This window comes from Heteronotia binoei, chromosome 12 (genome assembly GCF_032191835.1).
Source record: "Heteronotia binoei isolate CCM8104 ecotype False Entrance Well chromosome 12, APGP_CSIRO_Hbin_v1, whole genome shotgun sequence".
Classification (NCBI taxonomy): Eukaryota; Metazoa; Chordata; class Lepidosauria; order Squamata; family Gekkonidae; genus Heteronotia; species Heteronotia binoei.
In genome coordinates this window covers 50,209,410-50,229,118 of record NC_083234.1, presented here as the reverse complement: position 1 = coordinate 50,229,118, position 19,709 = coordinate 50,209,410, and positions in this window count along the sequence as shown.

Sequence of the window (19,709 nt, the reverse complement as noted above, 5' to 3'; positions counted from 1 at the left end):
ATAGGGACTTATGGTCTTTTCTGCTCTATATAGCATATTGTAAGCAGGATCCTATTAGGTAATTCTGTACCACTTGATATGTCTATTAACACTTAAGCTATGCTCCTGTTCTTTCTGGTGGTTTTCAGTCTTTGACTATCCTAATGAGTAGTAGATAGGGGGCCCCTATCATCATCAAAGTGACAGCTGCCCCGCCCACACATGCACGCACACACTTGGTGCATGCTTGAAGTCAGCTTCAAGAGGGGATTGGATAAGAATATGGAGCAGAGGTCCATCAGCGGCTATTAGCCACAGCATTTTATTGGAACAGTCTGGGGCAGTGATGCTCTGTATTCTTGGTGCTTGGGGGGGGGGCAAAGTAGAAGGGCTTCTAGCACCACTTGTGAACCTTCTGATGGAACATGGGTTTTGTTTTGTTTTGTTTGCCACTGTGTGATACAGAGTGTTGGCCTGATCCAACATGGCTTCTCTCATGTTCTTATTATGATCTGGAACTTGTGTTTCACAACTTGGTGCACGCTTAAAGTCACTGTTACTTATTTGATCCCTTTTTAAGATTGTCAATGTGTGGTGATTAACATGTGGAATTCACCGCCGCAGGAGGTGGTAGAGGCTACAAGCATAGCCAGCTTCAAGAGGGTATTGGCTGAAAATATGGAGCAGAGGTCCACCAGCGGCTATTAGCCACAGAATTTTATTGGAACAGTTTTCTTTAATATTCAAAGCCAAAGTAAGTTAATAAATACAAAAAAAAATTACCACCTAGCAGGGTTTCTTAGCAGAGTGGGGGTTTCAAATTTGGGTCTCCCAGATTCTAGTCTAACACTTTAACCGCTATGACACACTGACTCTAGAAATTCTGCCAGTGGATTTCTCTGAGCTGGATATATTTGGAGATCCTTAATAAGAATTATAAGGCTTTCCTGTTTTGGGCAATGTAAAGAAATCTTTTTGTAATTTGCCAAGGTTCTTTTGGATGTGTTGTTGAACCTGCTCCTAGCTTTGGTTTCTGTTTATATCTGTTTGGGTGGGGGACTCAGAAAATATATGGCAACTTGACTCTGAAAATATATTAATAAAAATAATAATAATAATAAACTTTTATTTATACCCTGCCCTCCCCACCTAGGCAGGCTCAGGGTGGCTAACAAGACATGGTAAAACCATGATACAATAAAACAGAATATAATATAATTAATAATTTAACAATAAAACCAATAAAACAGTATGACATTATGGTACAATCAAATTATGTATAAGATGGCTCGGTGTTATTGATATTATCAGGAGTTCTGTCTTAAAAAGCTAGCTGGAAGATCCCGTAGGGCCTGCACCTCTTCCGGCAGTTGATTCCACCATTGGGGGGGCCTTTGTAGATAACGCCTGTTCTCTGGTAGTTTTTAATTTGGTTTCTTTTGGCCCAGGGATTTCGAGAAGATTTTTTGAGCTTGATTGCAGTGCTCTGTGGAACATATGGAGAGAGGCGGTCCCTAAGGTAGGCAGGTCCTCGACCATATTGCGTGAGAACCTAATTTCCTCGCTTCTCTCTGTTTATCTTGTCCGGTCTAAGCTGTGTCAGCTTTAATAATATCCATATTTTGTCAACATTCTTGTTGAACCACAGGTGTGTACTCTCCTACGTCTGAGAGGTATACATTTCTACACTTCTCATCATAAAATCACTGGCCTTGAGCAGTTGACCTTTTAGGACAGTTTGTGGGGTTAAATACTTTTGTCTCACAATTAGCAATATATAATATCGATCAAATTAGAAAGTGGGAAACGATACCCTGGGAGAGACCAGTTTCCCAGACACAGTTCTGTGAGAACTCTTGTTTTGACAGCCAGAGCTAGATTCTTCAGCCTGGAGACTGGTAACCTCCCTGTGCTTGCAGAGGACGAGAGACAGTTTTCATGATCGTCTGAGAACAGGTTGCTGAAGCTGCTAGAAAGATAGGTTTTAATGTAAATAAGAAACTGTAGGTGTTTGCAATTAATAATTAACAGGGCAGTGTTATTAGAATGGGTTGCAGAACTAGTCATGAATGTCTTTGCAACAGTTTCCCCCCATAAAGCACACTGAGAACATAAGAGCATAAGAGAAGCTGTGTTGGATCAGGCCTATGGCCCATCCAGTCCAACACTCTGTGTCACACAGTGCCCAATATATGTGTGTGTATGTACACACACACACACATATATATAAACTGTGGCTAATAGCCACTGTTGGACCTCTGCTCCATATTTTTATCCAATCCCCTTTTAAAGCAAGCTATGCTTGTAGCTGCCACCACCTCCTGCGGCGGTGAATTCCACATGTTAATCACCATAAATTGCCAATCTTAAAAAGGGATCAAATAAGTAACAGTGACTTTAAGCGTGCACCAAGCTGTGAAACACAAGTTCCAGATTATAATAAGAACATGAGAGAAACCGTGTTAGATCAGGACAACAGTCTATATCACACAGTGGCAAAAAAAAACAAAACATAACCCATGTTCCATCAGAAGGTTCACAAGTGGTGCTAGAAGCCCTTCCACTTTGCCCCCCCCAAGCACCAAGAATACAAAGCATCACTGCCCCAGACTGTTCTAATAAAATGCTGTGGCTAAAAGCGGCTGATGGACCTCTGCTCCATATTTTTATCCAATCCCCTCTTGAAGCTGGCTATGCTTGTAGCCTCCACCACCTCCTGCGGCGGTGAATTCCACATGTTAATCACCACACATTGCCAATCTTAAAAAGGGATCAAGTAATTAATAGTGACTTTAAGCATGCACCCAAGTTGTGAAACACAAGTTGCAGATTATAAGAACGTAAGGGAAGCCGTGTTGGATCAGGCCAACACTCTGTGTCACACAGTGGCCAATATATATATACACGGTGAATATATGGCGGTGAATTCCACATGTTAATCACCCTTTGGGTGAAGAAGTACTTCCTTTTATTTGTTTTAACCTTACTGATCAGCAATTTCATTGAATGCTCACGAGTTCTTGTACTGTGAGAAAGGGAGAAAAGTACCTCTTTCTCTGCTTTCTCCATCCCATGCATAATCTTGTAAACTTCTGTGTCACCCTGCAGTCAACGTTTCTCCAAGCTAAAGAGCCCCAAGCGTTTTAACCTTTCTTCATAGGGAAAGTGTTCCAAACTTTTAATCATTCTACTTGCCCTTTTCTACACTTTTTTCCAATGCTATAATACCCTTTTTGAGGTGCGGTGACCAGAACTGTACACAGTATTCCAAATGAGTCCGCACCACCAATTTATACGGGGGGGGGGCATTATGATACTGGCTGCTTTGTTTTCAATCCCCTTCCTAATAATTCCCAGTGTGGCATTGGCCTTTTTTATTGCAATCACATACTGTCTTGACATTTTTTCAGTGAGTTATCTACCGCGACCCCAAGATCTCTCTCTCTTGGTCAGTCTCTACCAGTTCACACCCCCATCAACTTGTATTTGTAGCCAGGATTCTTGGCCTGATGTGCATTATTTTGCACTTGGCCACATTGAGCCTCATCTGCCACGTTGTCGCCCACTCACCCAGCCTCAACAGACCCCTTTGGAGTGCCTCGCAATCCTCTCTGGTTCTCACCACCCTGAACAATTTAGTGTCATCTGCAAACTTGGCCACTTTGCTGCTTACTCCCGACTCCGGATCATTAATGAACAAGTTAAAGAGCATGAGTTGTATCAACACGCAACCTGATGCACCCTGATGATAAAGGGACACGTTACACGTATAAGGTTAGCCATGCTCAGTTTTAAAGCCATTATTTTATCCATTGGGTATGTCTCCTCTCCAAACTATGTCCGCTTAGAACTGTTGCATCTCCACAATTCTCTAAATAACGTCTGTGTTGCAAAACACGCTTTCCCCAAACAATATGAAGCTTGCTATACCTGTGGCTGACCCTCCTTTCCCCCTTAGGAAACATCCGGCATTCTTTGGGGTGGGCGGATCCCTAGCCTCCCATCGGGGACTGTTGCATCACCCCCCCCATAAGGAAACATATGGCGTTCGTTTTTTGTGTGTGCGCGTGCATGTGTGGGCAGGGCAGCTGTCACTTTGATGATGATAGGGGCCCCCTATCTACTACTCTAATGCATTAGTTATTGATTTTAAACAATTTATTGATAACATATGGTAACAATATCTGTTTATGTCATTACTATCCCTAACCCATATGGTATTTTCTAATTCCCCCTCCCTCTGTTACTAGACTCCCGCCGAAGTTATATACTTGAGTTCACTTATAAAGATACCCTTAACCAATCAAAGTTCAATTTCTCCCTTTTCTTATACTCATTATTAAAAAATTGTCCAATGTCCTTTTAGATTCCACTCTTTTTCTATATATCCTCTAAATTTCTTCCACTCCCTTTTAAACATTTCCAAATCATAGTCTCTTAAAGTTCTTGTTAGTTTATCCATCTCACTCCACGATAAAACTTTTACGATCCAGTCCCATTTCTCTGGTATTTTTTCTTGCTTCCATAACTGCGCATACAATGTCTTAGCAGCTGAGAGCAGGTACCAGATTAGAGTTCTATCTTCTTTTGGAAATTTTTCCATTTGTAGTCCCAACAGAAAAGTTTCTGCAACTTTCTTAAAATCATATCCCAGAATTTTAGATATTTCTTGTTGTATCATCTGCCAAAACTTTTTCGCTTTTCCACAAGTCCACCACATATGATAAAAAGAACCTTCATGTTTCTTACATTTCCAACATCTATACGACATCTTTTTACTCACCTTTGCCAGTTTTTTCAGAGTCATATACCACCTATACATTATCTTGAAACAGTTCTCTTTAATACTCTGACATGTTGATATTCTCATAGAGTTCTTCCAAAGATATTCCCATGTATCCATCTGTATTTCCTTATTGACATTAATTGCCCATTTAATCATTTGAGATTTTACTACTTCTTCTTCTGTAGACCATTTCAACAGTAATTTATATATTTTCGATATTAATTTTTCATTATCTCCAAACAGAACCTTTTCCAATTCCATTTGCTCGCGTCTAATTCCATCAGATTTAATATCATTCTCCATCAAACTTTTTATTTGTTGCATTTGAAACCAGTCATACTTGTTTAACTCTTCGGCAGATTTTAATTCAACTTTATCACCCTGGATCTTTAGCAGTTGATTATATGGCAACACTCTCTCTTTATCAGATTCAAGTGTTATTTTTATTACTTCTGCTGGCACTATCCATAATGGCTTTCTTTCATCACCATATTTCTTATATTTTATCCATGTATTTAGTAAGTTGTTTCTAATATAATGGTGAGAAAAAAGGCCATCCATCTTTTTTTCCCCGTAGTACATGTAAGCATGCCAACCGAATTTATTTCCATGAGCTTCTAACAATAAAAGCTTTTTATTTAACAACATCATCCAATCCTTTATCCACGTCAAACAAACTGCATCAAGATACAATCTTAAATCTGGAAGTTGAAATCCTCCCCTCTCTTTGGCATCCGTTAAAATTTTCATCTTAATCCTTGGTTTTTCCCCGGCCCATACACATTCTGAAATCTTCCTTTGCCATTTATTAAATTGTTTACTATCTTTCACAATCTGAATAGTTTGGAACAAATATATTATTCTTGGCAAAATGTTCATCTTAATTGCAGCAATCCTACCCAACAAGGACAAATTAAGTCTATTCCATTTCATCATATCTTCATCCATCTTACGCCATAACTTTTCATAGTTGTTTTTGTACAAATCAATATTCTTCATAGTTATTTCTAGACCTAAACATTTAACTTTAGAAGTGACTTCACATCCCGTCAAACTGCAATTCTTTGTTTATCTAGTTGCATACTTTTACATAAAAATTTCGACGTCTCTTTATTTATATAGAGTCCTGCCATTTCTCCATATTCTTTTATCTTAGCTAGCAACAAAGGTACCACTTGTATCAGATTTTCAATTATAAACACAATATTGTCTGCAAGTACTTTATATTTATAAGAAAATCCTCTAATTTTCAATCCTAATTTTCAATCCTTTATCATCTTGTATTTGCATTAGCAGAATTTCAAGAGTCATTATAAACAACAATGGTGAAAGCGGGCATCCTTGTCTTGTACCTTTGCTCACCTTCATTTCATTTGTAAGGTCTGCATTTATACACAATTTTGTGTGTTGATCCATATATATTGCTTTTGTCATGCTTATAAAATATTCTCCCAAATTTATTTTTTCCATTACTGCAAGCGTAAAGTCCCAGTTCAAATTATCAAAGGCTTTTTCTGCATCTACAAAAAATAACGCCGCCTCTTTTTCTGGATGCTTCTCATAATATTCTACAATATTTACAACAGTTCTTACATTGTCTCTTATTTGTCTTTTAGGGAGAAATCCCACTTGATCTTCCTTTATAAAATTGATCAAATATTGCTTAAGTCGTTCTGCCAAGATTCTTGTATATATCTTGTAATCATTGTTTAATAATGAAATTGGTCTATAGTTCTTTACATTTGTGACATCTCTATCTTCCTTGCGAATCAACGAGATTACAGCTTCTTTCCAGGTATTTGGAATTTCCCCTTTTATTCTTATCGTGTTCATCAATTTTTGCAATTTTGGTACTATCTCATCTTTGAGAGTTTTATAAAATTTAGTTGTATATCCATCTGGTCCGGGAGCCTTACCTGCTTTCATTACATTTATTGCTGCTTCAATTTCAATTTTTTCTATTGGATCATTCAAAATCTTTTTCATATACTCAGTCAGGGGTGCTATTTTAATATTTCATAAATACTCTTCCATTTTTTTCTTTTTTAGTTTTCACACCTTTGAATAAATTTGCATGATATTTAAAAAAATTCTCTTTTAATTCCTTCTTGGTCTACTATCTCTTTTCCGCTAGCCACGATTTTATTAATAATTTTATTTCCTTTCTTTTTCTTCAATTGCCAAGCTAAATACTTCCCAGGTTTATTCGCACCTTCAAACGATTTTTGTTGCAAACTTTTTAAATTCCATTATAATTCTTTATTCAACAAATGTCTTACTTGGGCTTGTAATATAGTGATTTCCCTTATTAATTTCTTTTTCCCTGGTCTTTTTCTTAGTTCCCCTTCTTTTTTCTTTATTTCATTTTGTAAGTCCAACATCTGCTTTTCTTTAGCCCTCTTATCTTTATTATTCAATGTAATCAGTAGACCTCTCATTACTGCTTTGTAAGTATCCCAAACCGTCTGGAATTCTATATCATCAGTGTCATTTCTTTGGAAAAACGCTATAGTTTCTTTTTCTAGAAAAGTCACAATATCTTTATCTTGTAACAAATCCTCATTTATTCTCCATCTTCTTGTTTTCTTTTGCAATTTTGTAGCCCAAAATATTGGATTATGATCTGCACATACCTTTGGTAGAATCTCCACTTTTCTAGTTATGAGGCCTAAGCTTTTAGAGCCCGATAGCATATCTATTCTGGAAAAAGTATTATGTCTCGCTGAAAAGCAAGTATAGTCTCTTACTTCAGAGTTGAATTTTCTCCAAATATCCTCCAAGCTTTCTTGTTTAACCAACTCAAAAAATGATTTTGGCAGTCTCCCTTCTTTATTTTTACTCTTTTGGCCAGACCTATCTATATTGTTTTGTATTGTTCCATTAAAATCAAGATTTGGTCGTAGGACACTTCATCCAACTGTCGATTAATATCTTTTTTAAAAAAATCTTTTGCTCCATTAGGTGCATATAGTCCTAATAACAACGTTTTCTTTGCATCCATCATCACTTCCACTGCTATATATCTTCCATCTTTATCTTTAAATATCAATTTTGGTTCTAGTTGATCTTTAATGTAAAAGACCACACCCCTTTTATTTTGATCTGCCAATGAAAAAAAATCCAACCCCAATTGTTTATTCCACAAAAATTTGTAATCTTTTTGTTGTATATGAACTTCCTGTAAACAAATTATATTACATTTTTGCTTTTTAATCCAATGAAATGTTGCTTTTCGTTTTTGTGGTGAAATTAGTCCATTTATATTCTATGATAATAACTTGTAATCCATTATGATGCAAAGTCTTTATTCTCTTCAAAAAAACTACACATCTCTTGCTCATTCCTTATTGTAATCCTTCTTCCACGTTGTTCAAAGCCCAAACCCTCGGGTAGTATCCATCTATATCTCGTTCCCTCTGCACGTAGCTTCTCTGTTAATCTCTTATATTTCTTCCTGTCATTTATCACTTGTCTTGGCAGCTCTTTCATTATTTTGATTCTACTCCCTTCCACTGTCAGAGCCTTTTGAAAACTTTTATTTAGAATTTTCCCTGCCATATCTTTTGTCCTAAATTTTATAACTATATCTCTTGGTAGGCCTTTTTCTTTTGCATATGATGAATTAACTCTATAGCTACTGTCCAACATGTTTCTGGATTTTTCAGGATCTTCCTCTAAATAGCAATTATTTTCACCATATAATTTGTTAAATCGGTTCCCTCCCCTTCAGGTATTCCTCTCAGACGCACTTGAGTTTCCATTAATCTGCAGTCATGAACTGTTACCTTCTCTTTAAGTTTTAATAAGGTGGAAGCATGAACATCAATTTTCTCTTCAACATCCTTGACTCTGTTTGTAACCATACCCAGCTCATTTTTAAAATCTTCAACTTCTTTTTTAAGGTCTCCAATATCCTTCTTAAGCTCTTTTTTGCAAGCTGTTAACATCTTCTCCACACCCTTCATGATCCTGGCTTCCATGGTATCAAATTGACTTTGCATTTTATCCAAAGAATGAGATCTTGCACGAGTTAATCTTTCTTCTGACATAAAAAAAACCCCTCCAAAATCCAGCACCAAGTCCAGTAGCTTAGAACTTGCTGTTTAAAATAAGACTAATTTCGTCCTTCTCCTACCTTCCTGAGCTGAGATATTGATTTTTAACAGTTTTTGGCAATTTTCCCTTTTTCAAAATGGCGATCGCAATTTCTCTATGGTTAAAAATCCCTAGCAAAGACCTTCTTCTTGCTCCTCTCACCTTCAGCTTTTACTTCCTGGTTCACTGAGCCCAGATCACGTTCTCCAAATATTGCGGTCTTTAGGATACTTGTTATGTTGATTGCCAGTGCACCTTCAGCTTTTACTTCCTGGTTCACTGAGCCCAGCTCTTGTTCTCCAAATATCGCAGTCTTTAAATGCTTGTTATGTTAATTGCAAGTGCAGAGCCATAACACCGATGCATACGTCAGTAACCTCAGGTATTCAAAACAATTCTTTTCATTTCCAGATTCTATCAAAGTCTTTAATTTTAACAGAGTCCAAGTTTCAAGTTTCCTTTTCCTCCCCTTAATTATTCGAGTTTTCCCACCTTCCAATGTTATTTAGATTAGCTTAGAAAAGTCACGGAGCAAGAGATTATGATCAAAGTACCTTAATGGCTATGCCTCTTAAACTTCAGTCTTGTTGCTGCTCAGAAGTTTATCAGTCCCAAAAGAGAGTGAGATCCATACAGGTTTATGCCAATTAAATGGCTCTTAATCCTTTGTAGATGCTGAATGACGCCACTTATCTACGCCAGACCTCAAAGCTTCAGAAAACCCCCCTTCGAGATAAATCTTCACCTGAGGTCACACAGTTCAAAGTATTTTGTACATTATCCTGGGCAAATCTCTGTCTGAGGAATGCAGGCAGGAAGTCCATAAAGGCTTCTTTCTACCCTGAACAAAGAATTAAGTTTTCCCCTTATTCAGGAGATGACAGCTCTGTTGGAATCTCACACTGGAAGCCCTCTAATGCATTAGTTATTGAATACCCCATCTTGTTGGTCGTACTGACTCACTATGTATAGTCCGCCTTGGTTCCATGTGAGAAAGGTGGACTATAAATAACATAAATATTTTAAAATTTTCTCAAGGGGAACTTATCTGTGTAGTCTGGAGAGCAGTTGTAATTCTGGGAGAGCTTCAGCCCCCACCTAGAGGTTAGCAACAACCCTCCATTGTGTCCATGCTGAGCTCTTCTCTCCCCAAATTCTGCTTTCCCCAGGCACTGCTTCCAAATTTCTAGGAACTGTCCATGCCAAAGTTGGCAAGGTCTGTCTATGTGGGCTTAGCCAACTGACTTCAATGAACCAAGAAGGAGGTAACTTTGCTTGGGATTTCACTGCTGGAATAAGTTATGTACCTGAGTATGGGTCATGTTACAAAATGAGAAATTCTGCACTAAATAAAACCACGTTCTGCAACCAGGATCCATTATGTAGATAAAACCAAGGTGCATTCTTTCTTCTTGTGTAATGTTTTCATTTGTGTAGTTTTTCAGTTTACCTAACAATCATGGCCATCTCAGCCCTACAAGAAGTTTCACACCGAGGGTACCAACTGCTAGACCCCAGCTAGAGGCAGTGGCCAGTCTCCTTACAACATGTTTTTCTGTAGCTTGTGACCAACATGCCTTCAATTGGAGCAGTTAAAATATAATAAAAAATATAGATACCAAATATGGTAAATTTATATCACCCACATCTAAAGTTAAAGATCTTCAAACAAAATGCTCTGATTGCACACATCAAGACAAGAGTTTTCTGTTGTGTGGCACTGTGCTTGCTTTGGAGCAGGATATCCAAGTGGAGAATGGTCTGTGGACAATGATTGTCCACTTCCGTGGGCACAGCAAAGCTCAGTATTCTGCACAGCCAACTTTTGGCTCATTTGTTAAAATTTAATTGGTTCAGAGAGTTCATAATGCCCCAGCATCATGGCAGCTTAGTTTAAGAATAAGGATCCTCACTTAAGAAGACACAGTCATACATCAATGTGTTTAACTGCCTCAAGTCAGCAGCCTTCTGTTTGGGTAGGTCTGGGAAGCATGCCAAAGAAAAGCACTCCTTTTCCTCTAGGACTCTTTCCCCAACTGTCTAGTCAGAGAATACCAATGAAAAAGGACTTGGGTTGCTGACAACAGGTTTCTCTTATTCATAAAAATCCCAGGGAGGTCTAGAGGGATCCAAAGTCTCCAGTCTTTGTCCCATCAAGAATCCACAATGTGCACCACAGCATTTCAGAGGAAAAACTAAAGACCCTAAAAAGGACACAGAGAATGAGGGGAAAGCCCTCCACCTCCCTTTCCAGTGGTGAAAGCAGAGTGGGAGGAAGACTGGATACTCCTCCCCCCCCATCACTGTGAGCACAATATTGCAGTGTCAAGTGAATAAGTGCTTTTTAAGGAGATCCCCCCCCCCAATGTATATGTGATTGTGAGTCCAGTTGTGCATGCACGATCCAGCACATGTCAGGCATAGTTATGCCTGTAGAGTTTTCACTGGAGAGTGAGTGCTCTAGACTTGAAAGATAAGTTTTACTGCAGGAGAAGGAGGACTGCCGTAGGGATACCAGTCTTCAGGTGTGGCCTGAGGATCCCTGGGAATTACAGTTCATCTCTAGGCTACAGAGTTCACTTTCCGTGCAGAAAGTGGATGCTTTGGAGGGTGGACTCTATGGAATTGTACCCCATTGAGGTGCCTGTCCTCCCCAGGCTTCAACCTCAAATCTCTAGAAGTTTCCCAACCTGGATCTGGCAACCCTACCCCCATCCTCTGCCTATGGCCATGGAGGATCTGGCAACCCTAGGGACTGGTGATATTTGATTTAGACTTCTGAAACACTGGTCTATTCTTGCCCAGTAACATACTCGCTCCTAAAGTGCAGGCACTAGAAAGGTATCACCAACATTTATATTAAGGGTGGTCAAACTGCAGCTTGGGAGCCACATGTGGCTCTTTCACACATATTATGTGGCTCTCAAAGCCCCCACTGTCCCATTGGCCAGCTTGGAGAAGACATTTGTCTCCTCAAATCATTTATCCAAGTCAAGCCAGTTGGTGGCTTGGAGAATGCATTTAGAGTTAGTTGATTTATTTCCACCCCTCCTCCCTCCCCCATCTATTTTCCTTCCTTCCTTCCTCATCTGATGTTTACTCTTACATTAAGCAAGTTCCACCCCACCCCACCCCGCCCCAATCTATATGTTGATAGACACAAGTGCAGAAGTTCCTGACACCAGTTTACAATATAGACTTCTTCAGGCCAAGGGAAGAGGGTCTTGTCCTAATCTTTGTGGATTGTCAGGCTATGCTGTCCTGATCTGGATAGTTTAGGCTAGCCTGATATCATTAGATCTCAAAAGCTAATCAGGGTTGCCTCTGGCTAGTTCTTGGATGAGAGACCACCAAGGAAGACCAGGGTCACAGTGCAGAGGCTGGCAATGACAGATTATCTCTGAATGTCTCTTGCCTTAAAAACTCCACAGGTGGTTGTCATACATCAGCTGCAATTTGACAGGGAGAAAAAAAAAACTATGCAAGAGCCCCCTCCTTTCAATGAGAACAAGTTTGTGAGGAGGCCTGACTCAAGGCTGTGATAAATGAGACAAACAAGTAATTTCAACTAGTTGAAAACCAGGTAGTATTCATAATTGGAGGGAAGTTTTTCCGTAACCCTCCCTACGCTGCCTTCTCGGAGGGACATCTGTTTATTTTCCTGTAACTAAAAGCAATTCCTGTGCATCCTGTCTCTTTTTTTTTTAACCCCTTCAGCTGTGTCTCCAGTCCTCTCTCTTTCTCTGAGTTCCCCCTCCCTCCTGCTTTCTAATTAAAAGAGAACTGGCAGCCAAGAACAGTCCCTTTAAAGATGCTGGCTCTCTGCCAGGCTTTGAGGAACGACCCATTTGGGGATAACATCTGTTCGTTACTTACCTTGCCCCCGGGGAATCAGCAGAAACAGCAGTTGCCAGTGCATCGCAGTGGGGGCTCCTCAGCCTCTCATTTTGTTAAAGTAAATACTCTGTATTACAGAGGTGGGGATGCTGTGCATCCGCGTGGAAAGTGCTCTTTAGGCTGACTGCCAAGCCCCGACTAGCAGTTGCATTTATGTCACAGAAAGAAGGGTGGGGAGAGGAGGGGAGGTTCTGAATAACTTGCCTGAAAGCTAAGCAGGTGTGCCTCACCAGAGCAACTTGCAGCTTTTAGCCCAAGGACCATCTGACTCGGAAAAGGGATTTGTGTGAGTTTCACTTTTCATACAAATGCTGTTCCCTAAAGGGCCCCTGAGAACGTTAGCACTTTCCAGCCCATAGCCTTGGGCACCCAGTGAGGTTTTCCCCAACCCCTGCAAAGTTTCCAGAACCTAGAAGCACCAGATGATTCTTTTTAGGCAACCAGCACACCATAACCGTCCTCTGTAAGAAGTAAAAGAAACATCAGTATTAACAAGATAACAAACCGTGATAGCACAGACCTTAAATGTAGGTAAGGAATAAAAAGTCTACACCTAGACTTACAATCAAAAAGTTTTAAAGGAGTTTCTATAAAACAAAATCAGAACATACATGTTGTTTACAGCTAAAAAGGGAGAAGGCGTGTTCTCTGTGAAACAGGTCTACAAACAGCAAAGCTCTCATCAGTGCCAGATCTTTATGACCAGGTCAGATCCTAAAGCTAGCATGTGTTGCAGTCTTTTACTAAGCAGGCCCCTCTCCCAGCCTCCATCCCTCACCCTCTGGACATTGAGGGTGGAGACTCAAGGCAGAAGCTGCTGCCAGAGTCAGCTCCCATGAAAAAAGGACCCTTCCCCCCTCTCCCTGCCCTGGAAGATGAAGAGCAAGAGCATGTTCAAGGTTGGTTGCTGCTGCTCTTGCAGGGTTTGGCCCACTGGCTTGTTTACAGCAGCAACTGCTGCAGCTTGGCCCAGTTATCAACTCATGGTTGCTCATGTGAGTGCATAGCAGATGTTTTCACACAGCTCTTGCTGCAGCTTAGCTGTGAGGATTGGAGGCTGGAAGCAGCTCAGCAAAATCAGGTGGCAGGTGGTGGAGGCCCCACCCACATATCTCACCTCTCCCTCCAGCCTTTACAACTCTTTGCCTGTTCAGCTAGTAGGGCTACTGATCTCCAGGTGAATCTCCTGGAATGACAACCAATCTCCAAATAGGAAAGATCAGTACACTGGGACCCCTCCTGGTTCTGGAGGGTGGGCTCCTGGAGATTGGAGGGTGGAGTGTGAAGACAGTGGACTTTCAGGTGGGGAGGGAACTCAGCAGAGCTGTGGTGCCCTACAGCCCACCCTACAGAGTTGCAATTTTCTCCAAGGGAACTAATCACTGTAGTCTGGAGATGAATTTTCATTCCAGGAGAACTCCAGGCCCCACCTGGAAGCTGGCAGCCCTACATCACTATTATAGCCGCCTTGAGCCTGCTTCGGCGGGGAGGGCGGGATATAAATAAAATTATTATTATTATTGTTGTTGTTGTTATTGTTGTTGTTGTTGTTATTGTTATTATTATTATTATTATCATCATCATCATCATCATCATCATCATCATCAAGTAACTTTAACCCTCATTTGCACTCCAGAAATGCAACGATTTATCACCTAGGCAAGTTCCAGGGACAACTCCAGCACTGAGGAACATCTTCATGGATATTGTACCCTCTGTTCTCTAGTGAGAGGCCAGGATATCATTGGGATTTTTCTTGGCATGTGCCAGCCTTAGTCTAGCCTTGAAAACTGGAGCCACAGAAAGTGGTTAATCTCATGTTAGCAGTGCCATCCAAATAGGGTTGTCAGGTCCCTTCTGGCAACCTGCAGGGAATGGGGGGGACTTACTAGGAAAAAAAGGAAGGCCCAGGCCATGTTGCCGGTGACAAAAAGAAGTAACATCATCACACTGTGACATCACTGTGATGCTAGTATCTGGGCAAAAACTATGGTAAAAACTGCTTCTACTATAGAGTTTTTGCCCAGATAACAAAGTGTTGCCTGGATGTTGCTGGTACAATGACATCACTTCCTATACAACATTGGCAATGTGGCCTAGGCCCTTCTGTTTCTCTTGATAAGTCCCCTGCTAGCCAGCTGATTGTGGTTGTTGGGCAGGGCCTGGCAGGGGATCCACACCTCCATTGGGAAGGGGGGTCTGGCAAGCCTACATCTAAAGCAGAGGGCTCAGTGATAGCAAGGGCTCTTCAGGAGAAGAGGAGCCTCATGGAGCCAGGCTTGAGTTAACAGAAGCTGACCAGCAGGAAAATGAACAGCAGGCTTGTTAGGATTCACAGACAATAGCCACAGACAGAGGCTGAGAACAGAGCTACAGACAAGATAGCAAAGTGCACGCCTCCTGGCCTGACACCAGATGCTTGCTGATAATGAAGATGAATAGTTGCAGGATTGCTTCTGAGCAGCTGTCTGCAAGCATGGGCCTTAAGCGTGACGCTGTAAAAACCAGCCAAGAGTGGTTGTTAGGGGTAGATGCAACATGTACAATAAATGCTAAGTCACCAACTCTCCCTTGCTTGACTTTTGGACTCCTGATTTTTGGACTGAACAACTCTTCTATGCCTGACTTCTGGACCCCAACCTCGAACTGAACAACCCTGCCTTGCCTGACTAATGGCATCTGATACTCAGAAGTAGGGGTGTGCAAAAAAACATAAATACGGAATTACACGGATTCAGAAATACACGGGGCCAAAAAGATACGGAATACCATGTATTTCCTATTACCGTTGTGACGGAAAGCTAGGGGTTAACCAGAAACTGAAGACGCACAGGGCCTGCATCAGGTGACCTGAGGGTGGGGGCAAAGTGCTTGGAGCTCTCCGGGAGGGAAAGTCTGTGAGTGACAGAAACTGCTGAGGCAGTCATTCAGTCAGTTGGTGTCTGACAGAGTTGGTGCCTGTCAGAAGGCTGTCAGTGTTGGAGCCTGAAAGAAACTGAGAGAGTCAGTTCATGCCTGACAGAGGCTGAGGGGACAGCTGATTCTGTGAAGGAGCTTGAGACAGTGGCGGGAAAGTCTTCCAGAGACTGCAAGCTCGACAAAACCAGTCAAGAGGACTGTGTGTGTGAGTCAGTCAAGACCTGTACGGTCACAGACACCTATAGACAACTCTGACGATCTAGTGAGGTGGTTGAGGGAGCGGATGTGGGTCTGAGACACCAGAAGGACTGGTAGTAGTGGCTCCAGTCGTGGGGTGAGACTTGGCACATCATACCCAAGAGGCCAGCCTTTGCTAGAGGGGGAGAGAGCAAGATATAGGGAAACTGTGAACTGTGTAACTGAGAGAAACTCAAAGGAAGAAAAAGTTAATGTAAAGCCTGAAACAACTGAGCAATGTGTTAGCCTGTGTAAATATCTCCCATATCCCCAGTTTAAGACTTTGTGTTATAATAAATCTGTGGTTTGAGTTAAAGTTCTTGAGAGCCTATATTTTTTGGGAAAAACTACAAAGCTACTGTGGTCCCCTACGAAGAGAATTCTATTTCCATCAAATAACAAAGTAAAATACCCCGAAGAGACTGAAATAAAGAGATCCAGTGAGGCCGTGAGGGTGGCGCTGCTATAACCATACTTGGAATAGCCGCATAAACGGTAGATGCGCAGCTATTTCCAAATATACGGCCCCATTATACCCTATGGCCATTGAAATCAATGGCAAAATAGAGTATATTGGAAGCCGCCTGAAGGGGAGGGGGTTTGAGAGAGAGCCCCCAAATTTGCAGGGGACCTTCAAGGGACTCTCCCCTACAAACCCTCCAAGTCCCAAAAGATTGGGCCAGGGGATCCCATTCCAGGGGCACCCAAAGAGGGTGCCCCTATCCCACCATTATACCCTATGGGCCATTGAAATCAATGGCAATGTAGGGCATAATTAGAGGCTACTGGGGGGCAGGTGGTTTGAGGGAGAGCCCCAAAAACTGCAGGGGTCCCTGTCTTTGGGCTCCCCAAAAGGCCCATTGCCACCAATGATGGTGAAAGCCCAATTAGCCACTTCCTCCACTATAATTGCTGTGGGGAAAGTGGCTCTGGTCAGAGGGGGGGTTGAGGGAGAGGCCCCAAAACTGCAGGGCAGCTTCAGGGGACACCCCAGCATGAAACCCCCATGGCCCAAAAAGACTGCACCCATCAGTGGGTACCCCAAAAGGAACACTGCTCCCAATGGTGAAAAAAAAACAATTAGAGCCACTTCCTCACTGTAATTGTTGGGGAAAAGTGGCTCTGGGGAGCAGGAGGTTTTGAGGAGAGCCCCCCAAACTGCTGTGCAGCTTCAGGGCACTGTCCCACACAAAACCCACAAGGCCAAAAAAAAATTGGACCAGGGGGGTCCAATTCCTGGGGCACCCAAAGCCAAACCTAACTTCACACCAGATAATCTCTATAGGACCCAAATGCACTACATCCCTCTATCTACTCTATGAACCCTAAAGGCCTGGAACCAATATAAACCCAGTTGCCAACGTCACTGCCACACAAAACACAATCTGCTCAAGGTCTGCTCTGCAGACCTGGCTGCAGCAAACCCAGATGCCAGCTCTCCAGCCCTGCCCCAAACAACATGGGGAGAGCTGGCCTAGCACAACAAGCCTGCTGGTTCTGGGTCTCTCACCCAGGTGCCAGCTTCCCTGCCACAGAACACACAATCTACAGATGCCAGCTCTCCAGCTCTGCCCCAAACAACACGGGGAGAGCTGGCCAAGCACAACAAGCCTGCTGGTTCTGGGTCTCTCACCCAGGTGCCAACTTCCCCCCCCCCAAAAAAAAAACCCAGAACCAGGAAAAGAGACAACAGGAGAAGGCCAAGAAACTCAACTGTTAAAAAAGTGGCCTTTTAAACAATGAAAATTAGGCCAAACAGCCCCCCCCCCAAGAACCAAAAGAGAAAAGGAACAACAGCAGCACAACACAGCAGCAACAAATCAAACACCGAATCCTTTTAAAACAGTAAAAAACTTAACTTTTAACAATACAGGAACTTTACCAACCCCTCCCCCCCCAAAAAACCCCTTCGCCCTAACCCCAAGAAATCCAAGCCACCCAAATCAAGAAAAGTAAAAGGACACTGCACTTTTAAAAGTTCTCTCACTAAAGTTAGATACGGGCAAATTGGCAGACTCTGACCCTACACAGAGCAGTTTCAAAAAATAGCATTGTTCTGTGATTGGCCAGAGAACACTGTTTACTTGGATACCCAAGTAAACAAAAGAACAACAATGTTGCTGATGGCTGAGGGATTAGCCCAGCCATCAGCTTCACAAAAGCCCTTCAAAGCACGCATTTGCAATGCATTTTGCAAATGCATGCTTTGGATTGGCTGCTGGGGCACCTCTCCCCCTCCCCCTCCCTCCCTGATCCCAGGGAGGCTATGAGAGAGGCGAGAAAAGGCTTCCAAAGATGGGAAAGGAAGCAAGGAGCTCCCCTGAGGCTGCAGAAGCTCCTTTCCCGCCTTTTCCATTGACTTCCGTATACTTCCGAATATCTATACGGAAGTATACGGGGAGCCATATACAGCTCCCGTTTAATGGCCTGAAAATGGAATTGGAAGTATACAATGCCACATACTTCTGAATCAGGGGTGATTTGGTGGTCTATGCGGTTCAGCCGAACCGAATGCACACCCCTACTCAGAAGCCAGTACACAGAGTTCTTCTAAGTCCACTGAAGTCAATGGCCTTGGAAGAATGTAACTGCGTAGGACAGCACTGCTTACCATCCAGAATTCCCCCACACTTTAATGATGCCATAAATTCAGATAGCGAGACTGGTTACATGTATAGGTAGTGAATAAAATATGAATAAGAGAGTAAATCATTTTTGACTCCTGCCTCTTCTGACTCTTATGTGAGAAGGCTGCTAATTGCTTGATTTACTGTAGCCATCTCTCTGACAAGAGCAATAAATAAATATAATTAATTTGAGCGAAATTAAAGTAAGGGGCATTTTGTGTGCCTACGTGAAGAGGAAAATTCAGCTTCCTGCTTTCTTTCATCAGTGATCTGCTCATGGCTTTGGCAAGTAAATTCTGCATCAAAGGCTGCTTGGTTCTCCACCTCCCAAAGGACTTTTCTTCAAAGAGGGCTGCTTGATAGTAGGATGGTGATGGCCCTTCAAGCATCCTCATTGTGACTATTAGCCCTTCTCACCTTACATGCATTGATAGGAAGCTGGCCTCATGTGGCTGCAATTGGATTAAGTGGCATAGCTCAGGATAGATCACATACTTTGTATGCCAAAGATTCCAGTTTCAAGTGCTGGCATCATCCTTACTTTAAAAGATCTCAAATAACAAGGCCAGGCAAAAACCTCTGGTGGAAAGCATCATCTCACCAGTACTAGACTAGCTCTGGTGTCATCTCACCAGTACTACATAGAAAGATCTGAGCCAGTATGTGTACTTAATCATTTTATAATTTAACTGTATTTATAATTGCTGAAACATTTTAATTTTTAAAATGTTTGCTGCCTTGTGGACCTTTGTTGAGTGGAAAGGTGGTATACAAATGTTTTAAATAAATAAAACTTCATATGTTGGACTTTGACAAGCAAGAGCATAGATTAGTACTTAATTATGACAAGATGAGAGCAAATGTTTTGGGGTGGCTAAGATCTTGTGCTACAAAACTAGGAAGTCTGTGGTTCCACATTTCCGGACCTGCCTGTCCCACATTGGTCTTGTCAGCCACCAGCGAGCCTGCAGCAAACGTGGACTATTGCACCCTTCTTAAATCTTCGTTCGCGAAGCCAAGCCGAGAGAGAGAGAGACTAGCACATGTGATGCCAGTAGTGCTTGGGGGTGGTGGTGTTAAGCCTTCCTCATTCACATACACAAGATTAGGCCCTCAGCCATCTGAAGAAAATGATAATAGGGGCTTACCTGACAGGGTTATTGTAAGGG